Raw genomic sequence first — 17725 nt, 5'->3', positions numbered from 1 at the left:
AGATATCTTTTTGATGAATTTGTTCAAATTTCTCATGTCCATTACCTGTCTCAATTTCCCCGTATGTTTTTTCTTTATTAGAAAGAAATGCGAATAAAAGCCTTTCCCTCGATGACGTGGCAATTCCTCTATTGCCTCTTTTTGCAAGAGAGATAAAATGTCCACCTTGAGTGCGGACAGGTGCCGTTGCTTTCTGAGAACCGGAGGTTGATTTGGAAGCTTCTGTATAAATTCCAGGGTATGGCCCTGTTGAACTATGTCCAGTACCCATATGTCTGCCAAAATCAACATCCATTCTTGATAAAATAGAGAAGGTAATGCTTTTCAAAGCTTGAACAAGTGGCGGGTGCTTTGTTGAAGTCACTGTCTTCTATCAGGCTGTTGAGAATTGCCTCTTGCCTTAAGACTTTCCCCTTGCCCGCGGATGATACGAGGTATTTGAGGATCGAAATTGCTGGCCACTTGAAAACTGGCGATACCCCTGCTGATTGTAAGGTTGATACTTGCCAGATTGGTATGGGGGTCTTTGATTATACTGTCCTCTAGACCCTCTCTTTCAAAAGGACTGAAATCTGCCCTGTTGTAGAGAGCCCAATGCTCGCGCCGTATCAGTATCAGTCTTGATTCATTGAAGGGCCTCATTGATGTGCTTTCCGAAGAGATTTTCTCAGTCGAGCGGCATGTAAATTATTTTCGCTTGGACTTCTGGTCTAAACAAAGTGGCTTTAAGCCATCCCTGTCTTCGCAGTGCTACCGCCGCTGTCATCTGCCTAAATGAAAGAGAAGACATATTCATTGTGATATCTATAGATTCAGATGCCGCTCTGGATCCATCCTGAATTATGGCGGCTGCTTCTCCCTTTTTATCCTCCGGCAAATGGGACAACAATGGAGCTATATCTGACCACATTTGCCGATTGTATCTACTGAGGAGGGCTAACGCATTTGCAGCTCTAATAGAGGCTGCTGCCATCACGGCAAAACGCTTCCCTGCACCATACATTCGTATTCCCTCCTTGTTTCCTGAAGAAGTTCCCCTTCTTCTGGTTGATCTACGTCACTGTCCATCAAATCATCTCTAATCGTAATAATTGGGGGAGATCGAATTTTTTTAAATGAAGGCGTAGGTGGAGGTTGAGCCGCTTGAGCTGGACTTGCTGCAGGCTTTGAGGCTGGAGCATTAGCTTCTGGAAAATGACAATAGTAGTCGTTAATCATATGACGTAGATCTGTCACAAGAGAATTTGGCATGGAGACACTCCTTTCTCACCTCTTGCTGTACTTCTTCCTCCTCCTCATAATCATATGACTGCTGAAATGATTCATATCACTTTGATTCAGTACTGGACGATCTTGGAAAGAAAACACCTCCTGAACTTCCTGGTACTTGTCATCGTCAGTGTCTTGACTTTTTATCTGAAGCTGGGAAGGATGATAAGCTACTCCCGATTCCTCATCCTCTGACTGCAACTCCAGCAGATTTGATGGTGGTAGCGGTGAAATCTTAGTCCAGCTTGTAAAATCTGTAGATTTCTTCGCCGTCGACGAGCCCGTCGACGGTGGAAAGGACTTCAGAGTTATTGATGACTTCATCTTCAGGGACTTAAAATATGTCGTTGACGGAGCTCCCGTCGACGATGTTCTCATCGGCGACGAAATAAGAGTTACTGTTGACGATGTCGTCGACGTCAGCGGTGCCGTCGACGACCTTGTCGTCGTCGACAATGTTGCCGCTGTTCTTCCTGTCTGCTGTCGTCGTCGATATCGTAGTCGTCGACGAAGTCATCGTCAACGGCGTCAACGCCGTTTTCACAGGAGTCAAAGCCGGTGAAACTCCTACTTTAGAAGAAGGAGCAAAAGACACCTCCCTTGATACAGGCAGAGGCAGAGAAGATGAAGAGGCTTCTTTTTCTTTGGTCTTTTGCTTATTTGCATCTATTTTTTTTTCCTCAGGAGCAGAAGACTTCCTCTTCTTGGAAGATTGAGTATTAACCTCCTCCTCAGAGTCTGAATCTGAAGTGGCCTTCTTCTTTTGAAGCCATAATAATAAACGTGCCTCCCTGTCTCTAAAGGTTTTTGCTGAAAAGGTTCTACAGTGCTTGCAGTCCTTAGGCACATGTTTAGGCTGGAGGCAGTACAAACAGTCCTTATGTGGATCCTCAGAATATAGTCTAGGTTTTCCACAGGATCTGCAGGGCTTGAAAAGCCTCTTTTTAGAGCTTTCAGCCATAGTAGGTAAAAGAAGTAACACAGTAGCTTAAATCCAGTAGAAAGAAACTTTCAGTTGAAAAGGTGAAAAGTTCACACAGGAATAAAACTGAGCAGAGTTCAGGGAGACTCCTTCTCACACGAAGGCGATTGGAAATCTGAGGTATGATGGCTCTGCTGGGGAGTGTGATGTCAGGTCTGGCAGCTGATTGGCTGAGTTTTGGACAAAATAATGATGAGGTTTGGCTACCAAATATTATGGTTCCTTATGGGACTTTCTATGCAGTTTTTACTCTATGATACTGCTGTGGTCATTCTGTTACCGTGAGACTCCCATCATGACGACGGGGAAGATACAAGCATGTGAAACTATTAAAGATTCAATACTGGAGAAAATCTACCGCAACCAGAAGGCAGTCCCACCTACCGCTATCAGAGAAAAAATAATAGACCTGGCCCATGAGGGACACTTAGGTAGAAGTATTACCAAAACCAAAGTCAGAAATAGCTTTTGGTTCCCGAAACTAGACTCGATGGTGGAAGCGAAAGTCAAGGAGTGTGTCAGTTGCGCCAGAAGCGACAATTCTAAAATCTTGCGCAAAGTTCCCTTATCTCCAACAGAAGTACCGGTAGTACCATGGACAAAACTCACTTAGGACATAATTGGCCCTATGGATGCATTAGGGCCCCAAAAAAGATTTATGTGTGTTCTAGTAAATTACACCTCACACTGGGTAAATGTCAAATTCACTTCCTCAACTACTACCAACAATCTCATCACGTTCCTTAATTCTGTTTTCTCTTTTGAAGGGATACCTGCAGTCCTAATAACCGACAATTGGGTGCAGTTTACCTTTGAAGAAATGAAGACTTTTCTTCAGAACTTAAACATCAAGCATGAGAAAACTGCACTCTGCTGCCCCAAAGCCAATGGCTTAGCGGAAAGGACAAACCGCATGATCAAAGATCATATCCAATGGCTTTAACTTAGATGATTCCCTTAGAGAGTGTTTATGGGTATACCACACAACACCTAACCTCGTCAGCGGAATCTCCCCATTTGTGGCTCTAAGAGGTAGAGATCCTGGTACCAAATTGAATCCACTCTGGCTAGATGGTGGAAAGGCTGTGGCGGTCAATACCTGGGGTAGTCATCATAAAGTTCAGAGACACCAAGCCAATTACAGAAATTGGTACAATCGGAAACATGGGGTGAAAGATCTTAACCTCAAGGTCAACCATTCAGTTGTGGTAAAGACACCCACTCAGGTACAGGTTGGCCAGAATACATTTTTCCCTCCTCAGAATGTAAGGAACATTGGGAAAAATGTAGTGTGGTTAGAGAATGGACAAACGTGGAGTGGGGATAGACTTGCTTCGTTTAACTTCGCATGTACTTCATTATTTACTGTTGCATCTGTAATGCTTTGTTATGTTCCCTTGCCACCTTTTCAGGGGTAAGGAGCTGTGTTGTAATCGTCATTCCTCTTCCTCCCCTTGGTACAGTCCTCCCACCCCTCCTTCCCCTCTCCAGTTAGTATACCCGGGAGCTCAAGTTAGAATGTTGAATCTCAGTCATTCTGAGAGTGGATGACCTAGAATAAATACAACTCTTACCTCATCTCCAGTGTATGAGTGATTTCTCAATTGAACTACAATAAACATGCTTGCTTTTGTGTCACATTGTATTTTCACACAGAATCTGAATACGTTTTTATGTTCTGTTCTTTTCTTGGGATTTAGTCTGAACACCACAGTCAACGTTAAACAACAATGCACATTCTTATTCTCTCTGGTTGAACTCTAGCACCTAAACATAACATGAGAATGCAGCTGCTGTTTATGAGCACAAATGTCTTATCATATAACTAAGGACGAGAGTTCAAAAAAACACACACTGAGCAAAGATCCTGGGGTAGGATAACTGCATCAGTTGAGATGTAGAACGTCCATCTATGTGTGCTAAGGTACGGGGTCTGCCTTTCATCCCAGATATTTTCTATATATATATAATCATTTAGCTTCAGTAGGAAGGGAGGGGTTTAGGCTAATCGGTCTTATAACATGACAGGGCTTTTTATGGTATATGATTTCTTAATCATGCTAGTGATATTTTTGACATCCATTTGTTTGTGGTGCAAATACTGCAACTTAGAGCATGATAATTTAAATAAATATTCTAAACTTCCTATGTGTCTCTTGTTTATCTTATTGTGGACAAGACAGAGCGAAAGGGGGTGTCCTGTTATGCAATCCCTGAAAAGATCGAGAGTGTTCATTTCTGGGGTGCCAACCCACTAGTTTCTCTGTAAAGGTTAGGAGGCCAAGTGAGGCACTATAGCTAGTTGGACTCTGGCTCATGGATACTGAGGAAGTATGGTGACTCAGTCCCAACATGCCGATGTTCAATGGTCCCAAGCATAGTTCTGTTACTGAGCAGAATTCCTGCAACATGCACATTCAGTTATTTGTGGTGGGCTCTGAGTTGGGGCCCTGCAGCAGCCCACATGACACAGAACCATCAATCTGCACAGCATTGTCAGGGCACAGGGCCTGCGGCCATGCCTTTCACCAGGGCAGTGTCGCCCAACCAGCTGTACTCAGCTTCTGGCTATGCACTCCGCTTTCTAGGCACAGGGCTTTCCCTCCGGCCAGACCCTGAGCCAGCTTTAAGGTCTTCACTACGCATGGTGCATGGTCTCTTCAATACATAGTAAAACTGTTACCTTTTTTTCAGGACTTGCATACAAAAAGAAAAAAAAGGATTTTTTTTTAAAAATTGCAGATTAATCACAAATTTGGAGATTTGAAATTGGAATGCAGCAAAAAAAAAAGCATTGGCATAGCCAAACGGTCTCGCCTTTGGGACCTTATACATGTATAGCCATGCAACAGTTGATGTTGTTGCACCAAAGATAGTGTGCTGCATAACTAAAAACATACAAGGTCCCAGAAGCGAGACCGATTGGCTATGCCAGTGCTCTCTGCCCCCCAACACTCTTTTTATTTTACTTTAACAAGCGCGGCGATGTCTTCATGGACACCGCGGTATGCAATGCAATAGGTGTGTCCAGGGACAGGTGTATTTTTAAGACATTGTCAGTGTCAGATGGTGGAAGAATGCTTCTCTTGCAAAACCACACTCAGAATTTCCTGGGACAGTAGTCACAGTCCCCCAAAGAACAGCAGCCATCACAACCCTGGAGAAAAATTAAGTTAATTCCACTTGCAGTTTGAAAGTAGTTTCTAGTGTTATTTTTTTATATTGATGTCTAATTTTTTTCCCACTAAACTAGTTGAATTTAGGTGGTTTGTTAACTTAATTACACACATGCAAAAACTGGAAACAGTAGAAGATATTTATAAATGGTCAAATGAAATGCCTACCACTGAGACTGTAGTCATGTCAATTATTCTCTCCAATAATAGCTACTTCCCACAATATGCTAATAAACTAATATCAACCATACATCCAAATCCCAATGCAGAAGAAAATAGTACCCGAGTTTTACCTGGATAAGCCTTTACCGCAGCTCTGACAGATGTAAGGCATGCCCACAGAGCCATCATGGGATTGTACGTGGTAGGACATGCGGTCTTTCCTCTTGAACCTCAGCCCACACACTGGACAGGAGTGCGGTTTCTCGCCAGAGTGTGACGGCTTATGTCGGTTAAGGTGGTAGACACACGATATATCTTGCCACACAGTTCACAAGCCACCAGCTTCCTGCTGCGGTTTCTTTTCTGCGAGGAGTCAGGATTGTCTTGGCTGAGAAGTCCATTCCCGCTGACCCGTGATGGTGAGGCCAGGTTTCTATAGCCTAGCTGGAGGCTGGTCATACCATGCTGAGCCTCATGCTGGCGAAGTCGGCTGGCATCAGTGAAGACTTTACCACATAGGCCGCAGGGGAGAATGCCAGCATCCCTCAAACCTCCAGGACCTCCAAACAACACAGACTCAAGCATGCTGGCTTTTTTAGGACGACCCCTACCCCGTTTGCTAATACGGCCTAAACCTTGGAGACTTTGGCTTATGTTTTCAAATGGTGAAGAAAGTAGCTGGGGAGAAACTTGGCCTGCCACCATTGATAACCGGTCCACACCCTGCATGAGTGGCAGAGAGGATTGGCTACCAATGGCCACCCCAGGGCGAACGCTATCCTCATCTTGCATACTTCCAGCAATTCCATTTGAAGTCATTCCCTGGCTATGAGTCATGTCCAAAGGAAAGCCCAGGTCGCCCTCTGGGCGGAAGAGCATAATGTCTGCACACAAAGGGGGCACTAGGATCTGGACATTAGACTGCTTGATTACTTCCTGGCAGATATATATCAATCATCGACCGCATCACAAGGAACTTGGCAGCAGTCATGAGCTCAGGAAAACTCTCTAATCGCACCACAATGCGCGAAGTACAGGCGAAATCCAGGATATCCCCAAAAACCTTGGGACTGATGGTGTGCATCTATACTACACAGCACACTGAGCCACTGAAGACAGACTCAAAATACTCACTGCAAGCAGCCAACACGGCCCTGTGTGCAGGGAAGCTGTGGTCGCCAACTCTCAGAAGGACATCACAAAAGCGCACCCCGTTCTTGCGCTGCTGGTTGAGGCCATGCAGCGTATCAGTACTGTGCCTGCTAAGCCGGCTTCTGCAGTAAACTCATTGCGGGCAAAGGGGCTGCCCCTCCCCGGGTGGGGCACACCAGGGGGAGGGGAGCCGGTGCGCCCCACTAACTGGTCAGGTAGAGGGATAAGGGGGTCTCCCTGGCAACAGGGGCACGGGTTGTAGGTGGTGCCCAGAAGGTAGTTGGCTCTGACGGGCTCGGGATCAGGGGTGACTCTCCCCCTCCCTGTGGTCACAGGTGCCTGTTCCAGGTAGGGGTACAAAAGGGGGTGGTGATGGACGGAGCATGTTCCAGTTAGGGGGACACTCGGGGGTGCAGCGGGATTTCTCACTGAAGGAGCAGAGCATCCAACATGGCGCTGTGGCCGCCTCCAGCAGTCCGGCGGATGGACTCTCTGCAATTTCAGGATAACTTCGGAAGTACTCGGAAGGAGGGAAAAGGCGGCGGAAAAGAGAGCAAGAGAATCGGAAACTATCGGTGATTTCCGGGAAAACTTTAAATGTTTGGTAGGTTTGGATTTTCAAGTAACAATATCGAAAAACCAGGCGATGCTTCCGTGGCTCTTAGCAATGTCAGACTGGCTTCTGAAGTAAAGCATGTATGCTAATATATCAGGAGAGGAAAGTGGAAGTAAAACAAGTTTGACGTGGAGAGGAGGAGGCAGCAGGGGGAGGGGAGAGAGGAGGGGGCCTGCGCCTGTTTCCCTTGCGGGAGCGAGCTTTGAAACCATCTGTTAATTATAAACAGATGGTTTCAAAGCTCGCTCCCGCAAGGGAATTGCTAAACATGCACGTGTTGCAATTGAAAGCAATGCAATGCATGCACATTTTTGGCCTCAAAACCGAATCGATTCCTAAAGGTTTCCTCCTATGCAATGCACACGTGCTGCGTAGGCAAGACCTAAAAAAAGGGTGATTTTTTAAACTACTGGAATTTCCCCCAGCGCACACTTTCTGGGTCCAGGCTTTCTAATACTTCCTCTGTCGCATTTTTTTCAGGACGCTGCCTTTGATGCTTGACATCTTTATTTAAGATTTATGCAAAACACATTTTCAGTTACTGTCAACCTATCAGGTGTCCTGATACCGTATTGGATGATGGGAAAAATGCTCCCATCAGATTAATTTATTTTTAAAATATGTCATCCTCTGAGGATTCGATTGTCCAGATACTTGGATTATTAGTCCCTCTTTCTTTAACCTTTCGTAGCCAGACGAACACCTTTTTGTAACATGTCTCAAAAACTAATGAATGGATTTACATCAAACCAATCAAAGGCACACCTTGAATTAGAGCTCTAGTTTCAAATTATGTTTGGTGTGGGCAACATCCTAAACAACGAAGTATTAATAATGACTCACCTTAACAACGAAGTCAGAACAACGATAAATCCTGATCAACGAAGTCCTGAACAACGAAGTCCTGAACAACGAAGTCCTAAACCATGACATTTACCGTTTTACGGGACTGCAATGCAAAATTGTGCATGGCATCTCTCCGGCCCCATTCTCTGCGTTGCACGCCACTTCCCCCACACCCCCCACTGCTGCTAAGACCTCATATCACTCTTATCCGACCCCACCCCTTTATTACAATTGGAAGCGGAAGTGAGGTAAACTGGCTGGCGGGCAACAAGATCTGAAAAGTCATGACATTTTTAACTCTCTGCCCCTTGGAACAATGTGTGGCATATTTCTCGTCACTGCCTCACTCATGGAATTGGATTTGTTGCCTCCTGTCTCGCGGACTTCGAGCAGCGCAGGGATGCTGCCAGCACACATCCTGTTTTGTAGCACGACCCACACCCCCACCTTGACAGTAGACTGGAGATATCTGGATGACGGGGACTGAGGAACATTGGGAAGCAGCCAGCCATCATCATGTCAGCATGGTAATCGATAGCATTAAATAAATATTGTTGATGTTTCGTTTTTAAATAAAATTTACTTTTTCAGCATAATATTTAAAAAAATATATAGAATAATTTGGAGTTGGGCAGGTGTAAAAAAATATGAATATATAATTTAAAAAACGTAGAATAAATTAAAAAAGAAATGGATAATGAGCAGTTTAAAAATATTTTGTGGAAGTATTATTACATTACTGCCATCTATTGGCCAGTCACGATGTGATTCTTTTCGTGGTTTAGGAAGTAGTTGTAAAAAAATGTGCATAGCTCGTTGTAAAGCTTTCGTGGTTCAGAACGTCGTGGATTAGGCAGTAGTTGTTTAGACATATAACCGTTTGGTGTATATCAGTTCAGCAGTTTTAGGTGTATATAAGAGCAATATTTCCTGCGGAAGTTTATGAAAAGGGTTAATGATCGAGAGACTATATGTTATATAGTCCTCTGAGGCCAGAAAACCTTCAAGGCAATATTACACAGTTATCAGTTATATATCCTCTACATATATACAGAGGAATCTTCATTCACAAAGATCTGACAAATGCAAAGCTTTAAAAACTGATACTATTTATGTATACTCTGCCTCTGGAGGGTATTTGTACCTCCCACCAAATCTCAACCACCAATGTAAATGGGACCCACTCCTAAGAAGAGCAGTACCAGTGGCCTGCTAATTATCAATCCCTTACCCGCTATCATGCCTTGAAACATTACTCGGAAAACGCAACACCACCCCACCCCCTTTCTGTTTCGTTCTATGTAGCTACCCACTACCTGGGGGTACCAACCCCTCTTCTGAGTGCTCCTACATGACCCTAAAAAGAAAGTACAGCCAAGGTTTACTCTGATGTTGGGAATGGGCTCCTCACACTGCTGATTCCATGCGTCTCTTCACGTTGGGGTAAGCAACACCATGCATCAAATTCATCCGCGCCACTCCCATGACACCAAGCCTCCTTCAGTTACCAGTGCTATGGAGGTCGCAGTTCCAGTTGCTTGATCGTCTACATGACTCGAGCTGCACGTAACTCAACACAAGTCTAGCAGGACAGTTTCTCCAGGTTATTGAATATCTGCATAAGGCCCGAGAGGTGCAACAGGACAAAAATTGCCTATGGAACACTTGCTACCTTCTGCTTTCCAAGTCTGGTCAAATTCAGTACTGCAATGCTATATTGTTGGTTTCAACAAGGAGGAGAGATTTCGATTAATAGATTTAAAACGAAAAAATCGTTAACTGCTCTTCACGAGTAGACTAACAATAATGCACTAAATATGCAGCTCAAAAGTCAATCAAAATTATTCTAGAGGTAGGACAAAAATAGGGAATAACACACATATGAAGAAATCTGTTGGACAAAATCTTGCCAATGCCCCTTCGCCCGATTAATACTAGTACAATCAGGGCCAGTTTTAGAGCTGTTGGCGTCCCGTGCGACAATCATTTTATGGCATTGGGTAAATACCATGCATGAATGAAAGACTACCTTGACATAACTGTGCGAATCACCAGCAGCTTTCCTCAGACACAGATGTACAAGGTATGCATACGAGGGAGTGCTGCTCTTTATGAATTTCTGCTTAAGCCAGAAGCAGGCGAACCAGAATTACAAGCACCTAACCTTTTAATTCTCATTCATGAAATGTTTACGCTTTAGTAACCTTGGAAGCAGCGCCCCAAGCAACCTGGTTTGTTATTGCAAGACATAAATATAGTGTAAAGTTTCTCTGCACAAAGGCATAAGAATTAATGCATGGACAAAAGGGGTAAATAAAGGTCAATAACTTCGCATGCCGGGCAAATTTAAAAAATGCAGCCAAGAGCACAGATATAACATTAAACATATTAAACAGAAAAGGAACTCAAATTAGAAATTTGCATCTGAACAATCAATCATAATTAACAGTATTCCGTTTGATCTATTAGAGTTTTCCATATCCAAAAGCCAAAATAAATCTTGGGGAACGGTGGCAGCGAGAGAAACAAGCTACAGAAAGTCATTCATAGGGCTTCGCTTTCATGAACAATAAAGGCACTGCACAGAAGGCAAATGAGAATGGGGATGGAATGCAAAAACTAAAGTTAACAACCGTTTGCCACCAAAACATGCACACATACACGGTCCTTTACGTTTCACATTTTCAGACATGCTGGGTGATGATTTTATCCTCCATTAACTCGTAAATGTTACTATATAGCAAATACTGATGCCATACAGTGTGAAAACATGGATAACGGTGTCTCACAATCTCTTATTGCTAAAGCAATAGATTCACAAACAGAATCAGACGAACCACGAGTGTTCATGTACCCTGCGATAAGTAAGCTGGTCATTGTGGCCACCTCTCCATCTATAAAGAAAAGTGATGATACAAAATGTGGACATTTTCAACACAATAATCCCCCCCCCCATCCAAACCTATAGAAAGAGTAGAATAATTTTACTTTTTGATGAGGGCCAAATCGCCTGCCAGAAAGAATATAAAACTAGGCAAACCCCAATAGCCCAAGGCTTTATATAACAGCAGTAATGGAGTCCGCATAAGGAGCATTCTGACGATAAAACATTCTACCTTGGGGCCTGGCTAAGGATTAAAGTCTTTTTAAGTAGACCCACTGAGGCAGGCAGAAATCGTTCTTCCGCCAAACACCTCAGTGCCTTTTTTGGGGGTTTTTTGGTTTTGTTTTACATTTTTATTTATTCATTTATAAAGTTTTATATAGCGATTTTGTTTGGTCCCTGGACTGCTCAATTGAAAACTATAGTACAGAACCATGTGAATGGTCAGATCACTATGTTATTCGGTTATTACTAATAGCCCCTTAGACGAAAAGAGGCCAGCCTTTGGGCTACAAAGGAACATCCCAGTAATGGGATTAAATAGATAAACCACGTATGCAGGAAACCCAGGAGATGAGGAAACCAATATTAAGTAAGAATCTGGACGAGGCTACTTGGGAGTTCCATTATTGGATTGATAAAATAGGACATGCATAAGCTCCTCCAGTGAAAAATGTAACCAAGGAAAGGACAGTACCAGCTCTGTGGTTTTCAAATAAACTGTCAGGAACTGCAGCTTGAACGCTTTTAAAGAAGGCCTGCTTTAACTATAAAAAGTTGATTACTCAAGCTAAGGCCTCTTATTACAGTCTTCTAGCCCACCGTAGTGGGCTATACCAGCCATTAAAAGGCTGCACCAGAGTTTCGGCTCTGGCCTTTGACAAGGTAGCGGGCTTTTAATGTCTGGTATAGCCCGCTACGGCGGGCTATTATAACATCCTGCCCCTTGATCGCAGTATGTCCTAATTCGAAAAACAAAGGCACAGGAGATCGAGAGGGTTGCTGTGATTATCCAACTGATAACAGCCACGCACAGGTCCACACCTGTTAGCTGTTAAAAATTCAGAGCATTAGCTGTGAAAAGTGGCGGAAGTCAGCCTCTAGTTCTCCTTGGGCTCAGCTAGACTCTTTCTTCTCATTGAGCTGAGCCAGGGAGACTCAGGAACTGAGCAGCATTACAACTCCCTCCTTCCAAGGCTCCAATGAATCTGTGAGCTATGGGAGAAAAGAGGGGGAAGGCTCTGATGTACCTTACAGCACAGCCTCGGCCTTTGGCTTTCTGCTCCCAATCCATATATTTTGGAGAGGTAGGGGTAGAGAAAGGCAGAGGCTGTTTATTAGAGCACTGTAATGTTAGCAGCAGGCCTTTTCCTTTTTATTTAAGGCGCTGTTGCTCCACTGTCTTCAATGAAGCTCTCGACATTTCAATGTTTTACTATGCAACTCAAAATTGCAAGGCTCAATTTTCACAGAGAAATCTTCACCATTATGCATAGTCTCTCCAGTATGAACAAACCATACAGCATCTTTTATTAAAGTAAAATCTGGATCTCCAGAATAATGCATTGGATGGCTCTGACCATCATAGATCCTCTCACTAGTCTTTGAAATGTGTCCTTGAAGACAAGTAAAGTGCCAAACTAATTAAAAAAAAAACTACAGTATTACCACTATTTAAAAATCAGGTGACGCTAAAGATACTAAAGAATTATTGTCCTATCTCGCTATTGGCCTTTTGTGTTAAACTTCTGGAAACTCTTATTGCGCAAGAAGTGAGCACCCATCTTTATGATACAAAATTCCAAGACCCTAACCAATTAGGGTTCTGACACAGACAGAATACGGAAGAAGAGATTTTATCAGTCACTGATGATTTGTTAAAGGATCTAGATGATGGCTACTCTCATGCCTTAATCTTGCTCGATTTATCTGTAGCATTTGATGTGGTTGACCGTAAGATCTTACTAAGCCGATTGCAAGCAACCTCTTTTAATTTACTCACTTCTTTTCTGGCGAATAATAAACAGGCAGTTCAACTTATCCCATTTAGGGAATAGGAAATAAAGATCAACGGCAGTGTTCCATATAGGTCCACTTTCTCACCTTATCTATTAAACATCTATATTCAATCTCTAGTAAAGGAGTTGGCCTGGAGAGGCTGTTGGGTCTTAAATTATGGTGATGACTGCCAGATCTTATCTGGGCTTGATACTCCTGTTCCAGCACAGGATGATTTTAAAGATATATGTTTTATCAGTAGATGGATGAAACACAATCATCTAAAATTGAATGCTGAGAAGACCAAAACTGTGTTAAATGTCAAATCCCTCAATCTGGTCCAGAGCTTACTGACCCCCAGAGATGGGTGTGCTACTAACACTGAAGCGAGCTGCAGAGTGTAGGAGTCCTAATTGATCCACATCTTCCAATGAGGCCTCAAATAAATGCAGTGATCTCAAAGGTATCTTTATTCTTCGAACTTCTCAGAAGTTTCAATTTCTTCTATTCTTCGAAGCTATGAAGACTATTAATGCAGCTATTATTGATGCCAAGCTAGATCATGCAAATAGTGTATACCATTGCTTAACTAAATGTGATCTTAATAGGTTGCAAATCATTCAGAATGTTGCAGCAAGTTTAGTTTTTAGAATTTCTAGGAGAATACAGGCGGCACCTTACCTGAAGAAACTTAATTGGCTGCAAATTAGTGAGCACCTGGAATTTAAAATTCGTAGCCTACCCTTCAAAGGTGCAACAGGGATTGGCCCTGGATTTCCTAATTGATGATTTGTCCAGATTTGACCCCTGAAAAGAGCTCTTCGGACAAATTTCTGGTGGAACCTAGATTTCGTAAAGTGAGGACTGAAGAGTGTATGTTTTCTACTTTGGCGTCAAAGGAATGGCATGCTCTTCCAGCTTACAGATTTGGTTAAGTTTATGAAAGTTTCAAAGACCTGGTTTTTCAAGCAGGCTACATGTGTGTATTTTTGACTTCTGAGCTACTCTCTAGAGAACGTTAGTGCCAAGAGACCTCCACTTCAACGTTGTGCTCTAAAAGTACTCATTAAGTTGAACCAAACCATTCAACCTACTGCTTACTAGGACCCTTACTAGGACTCTCCTATACCCAGATAGATCGACCTACTGGCAATATCAAGTCTATATTGATTCTTGTAACATGGGCTTACACGGGAGCAAAACTTCCAGATAATATAACCACCAATATAGGTGGAAAACGGTATACTGGACGACCTACTATTAGAATCATAGATGTATTGAACGTATACATAACATGATTGGTAACCTATCAGACTATGTAACCTCTAATATTAGTGGGAAACTTATATACTGTTCTGCTCTCTGAGACCCACGGGTCATGTTTGTGCGATAGAAAACTCTCAAAGTAAATACATACATTATTTTGGGGAACACCACTCATGCTTGTGTAATGCAAGTCACAGATAGTGGATGTAGGTCCCCTTACAACTTGAATATTTGCACAATGTGGCCACATACACATGATATCTGTGCACATATTTGATATTGCTCTACAAAAGTGTATTCAAATTCCTACAGGAGTTTGATCTGGACTCTATGATGCCCCCAGCCCCTGACAAGGACTGCACTCTGCAATGGAAGGCAGAATGAAGCACTGCTCCAAAACTTTGTAGGGCTAAAAAAAAAAAAATCAAAATGAGCTGTGGCTTGCTGGGAGGGCTGCTGCCTGATGCTGGTGCGAATATTGGAGCGGATGGTTGGGGGTGGGGGGCAAACTGGTAGTTGCATTGGCTATATGGAACTTGTTGATGATACCTCTACAGGCACAGTTGCTGGCCTATGAAGGAGATGCTGAGACGCGAAGTGGAGCAGTGTGGCCCGGTAGGACACAAGATGAGCCCGTACAGACATGTACAGACAAGTGGGCCTCTCCCATTGTAATTCCCTCATCAACTTAAGTGACCAGACAGATGGGACAGACCCTTAGACCAGTGGAGGATGTTCTGTTAACTGAGATTTGTAGAGCGCATAATCACTTGCAGGTCTCTTAGCACTCTGAGAGAGTGGCCAAAACCCACCAGCAGTCACAGATACAACACTTGAAGGGGTTTTAGGCTGAGGATGAGGGGAGACAGTGTGACTGAGGAGGGAAAGACCCCCAGTAAATAAACAGAGGGTGTCACCTTGGTGTACAGTAGGCCTGTGGTTGTGGGAGATGAGATTGAATATTGCAGCTGGCAAGTGGAAAATTGGTGAGCACAGCACAGAGTCTGCGGTTGACTCACAGAGGGATCAGAACAATAATGAATCATTATAAAAATAGCCACCATCATTATATTGATCATGAATGCGTAGCACATCCGATTCATTAGGAGTCAAAAGGAGAACAAGCAATCAAAAACATCCTTTGCAGTAAGGAAGTCCAGCAGAGGCACAGATAAAGAAATGGCAACGACTAACAGTGATACCACGATCCAGGAATCAAATCAAGCATTCTACAAGATAGGCACCACAGCCTTCGCTTAATATATGACACAATCAACAACTGGTCGACCAGAATGGCCATGATGAGTGAAAGGCAGGATAGACAAGTCACTAGTAGAAAATCACATGTCCGATGTAGAAGATACAGCATCAGCTATGATTAACAGGATTAAAAAATCCAACCACGGGGGGGGCGTGGCTTGACCGGCGAAGATGGCGGTCGCGACTTGAGCGCGCTCCGACCAGCGATCCAACAACCTGACTAAATATCCTGCCTTCGGACTTCCATCATAGTCAGCCCCTGTGTCAGAGAGCCGTACAACACCAGTGGGGCTCTCCGACATGAGCGGGAGTCTTAGAAGTGTGGCGGCAGCAGCGTTAGTGGACCCGCGACCTTGGGCGGCCTGGATGGACATGCGCCGTGGAAAGCTGGGGCCTCTATTACTCAGCGGGGCCGGGCGCGGAGGCTAATCAGACAGTGCAGCGGGGACAGGTGCCACCGGTGGTTGGCGCCCGGAATACTGAGCCGGAGTCCTGGGCTTCCTCCCCTATCTCCGGGGGGCTGAGCTGCAGTGGGGTAGTGTGAGGAGGCGGCGGACGGCAGGAGAAGGCACTCGCAGGCGGCAGCCTGACTGCGGCGTCTGAGGCCCGGTGTGAGGAGGACTTGGAGGGTTGGCAGCCATCTTAGGCTGTCCCGAGGCAGCGGTGAGTGCTCAGTCGGGCCAGGGGGTGTGGAGGTGGATTGGGGACTCCAGTGGGCCTTTCCCCCTTCTATCCCCCCTCGGATCATCCTAGATGGCCCCGGGACTTTTCGGTGCTCGGCGGCAGGGTCGGGCCGCGGTGCCTGCAGCAGGTGTGAAGGGGAGGCAGTGCCCTCGTGGCCCCTGACAGTTCAGCCAGCAAATCTGGGCAGCAGGAGGAGGTGAAGCTGCCTGGTGCTGCAAGCCGGGCACTGGGCATATATCAAGGTGCAGCCGGGCGGAACCCCCAAAGCAGCTGAGGGATGAATTTTAAAGACTGTATGACAGCGGTCTCCTCATGGATGGTTCAAAATTATCTTAAATTAAATGGTGAGAAGACGGAAGTCTTGATTTTTGGGGACAACTCTGACATCTGGTTGAGTGAGTGGTGGCCCAATTTGCTGGGCACCTGTCCCACTCCTGTATCCTACGGGAAGAATCTAGGAGTGATAGTCAATGACAGCCTTTCCATGACTCGTCAGGTCTCCAGAACAGTGGCCACCTGCTTTGGACTCATTCGAGTCATAAGGAAAATTTCCCAGTTTCTGTCACTGGAAGCGTGGAAAAAGGTGGTCGTGTCCTTAATATTGGCCAGGTTGGACTACTGTAACGCCCTTTATCTGGGAATTAACAAGGGTCAGCTGCATCGCCTTCAGCTGGTGCAAAATGCTGCGGCGAGGCTGGTGCTGAATCTTCCTAAGCGCCATTCGGCCTCATCTTCGCTCTGTTCGCTGCACTGGCTCCCGGTGGTCTGTAGAGTCTTGTTTGAAACCTTATGCCTTACCCACAATGCATACTATGGTCACGGCCCGGTGGACATAAAAAATATTTCATAGGTACGCTCCCTCCAGAAACCTCAGGTCAGCTAATGAAAATCTGCTCATGATTCCCAGATTAAAAAAGTTGAGATGGGTCGGGAGAGCTTTTTCGTTTGGGGCTGCCAAGGCATGGAATTCTCTCCCCGTTTCCCTCGCGGGCCAACAAGTTCATTCAATCTTTTGTAAAACCCTTAAAACCTGGTTGTTTCCCGTGAGACTGGTTTGAGCACGAATACTGGCTTTATTTGTAGGCTTGTCTGTTCACAGCGCCTTGATGCCCTTGTGCTAAGTCCGCGCTTAATAAATTGTCTTTTCATTCATTCATTCATTCATTAAGGGCGACCCGGATCGCCCCCCCGGGCATAGGTGCGCTTGGACATCCCTGGGCCACGGACATAGGTGGCGCCCCGGGTGGGGCCACGGTCAGCGGAGCGCATCGGTGGTCAAGTCGGGCCACAGAGTCGTGAAGCAAGGCCCTCGGGGTGAAGGAAGGTGGGGGGAGGGGGGGGGGGGACAGCCGGCCATTTTGTATACCCTGGTGGAGGTCGTCGCCTGCAGAGAGGCCTGGCGAAGAAGTGATAGACCTGGGCTCCAGCGT

General features: G+C 44.9%; 1 protein-coding gene and 1 pseudogene across 2 annotated transcripts in view; both read right to left on the bottom strand.

Moving 5' to 3' along the window:
* SNX25 (sorting nexin 25) overlaps positions 1-17725 on the bottom strand; it is a 1269225-nt gene that overhangs the window by 479890 nt on the left and 771610 nt on the right. The gene's annotated exons all lie outside the window — the stretch shown is intronic.
* Positions 5717-15913, bottom strand: LOC144821937 (POZ (BTB) and AT hook-containing zinc finger 1 pseudogene; annotated as a pseudogene).

Source organism: Lissotriton helveticus, chromosome 2_2, assembly GCF_964261635.1.
Source record: "Lissotriton helveticus chromosome 2_2, aLisHel1.1, whole genome shotgun sequence".
Taxonomy (NCBI): Eukaryota; Metazoa; Chordata; class Amphibia; order Caudata; family Salamandridae; genus Lissotriton; species Lissotriton helveticus.
Note: the sequence above shows the minus strand (reverse complement) of the source record. Positions and strands in the feature narration are given on the sequence as shown.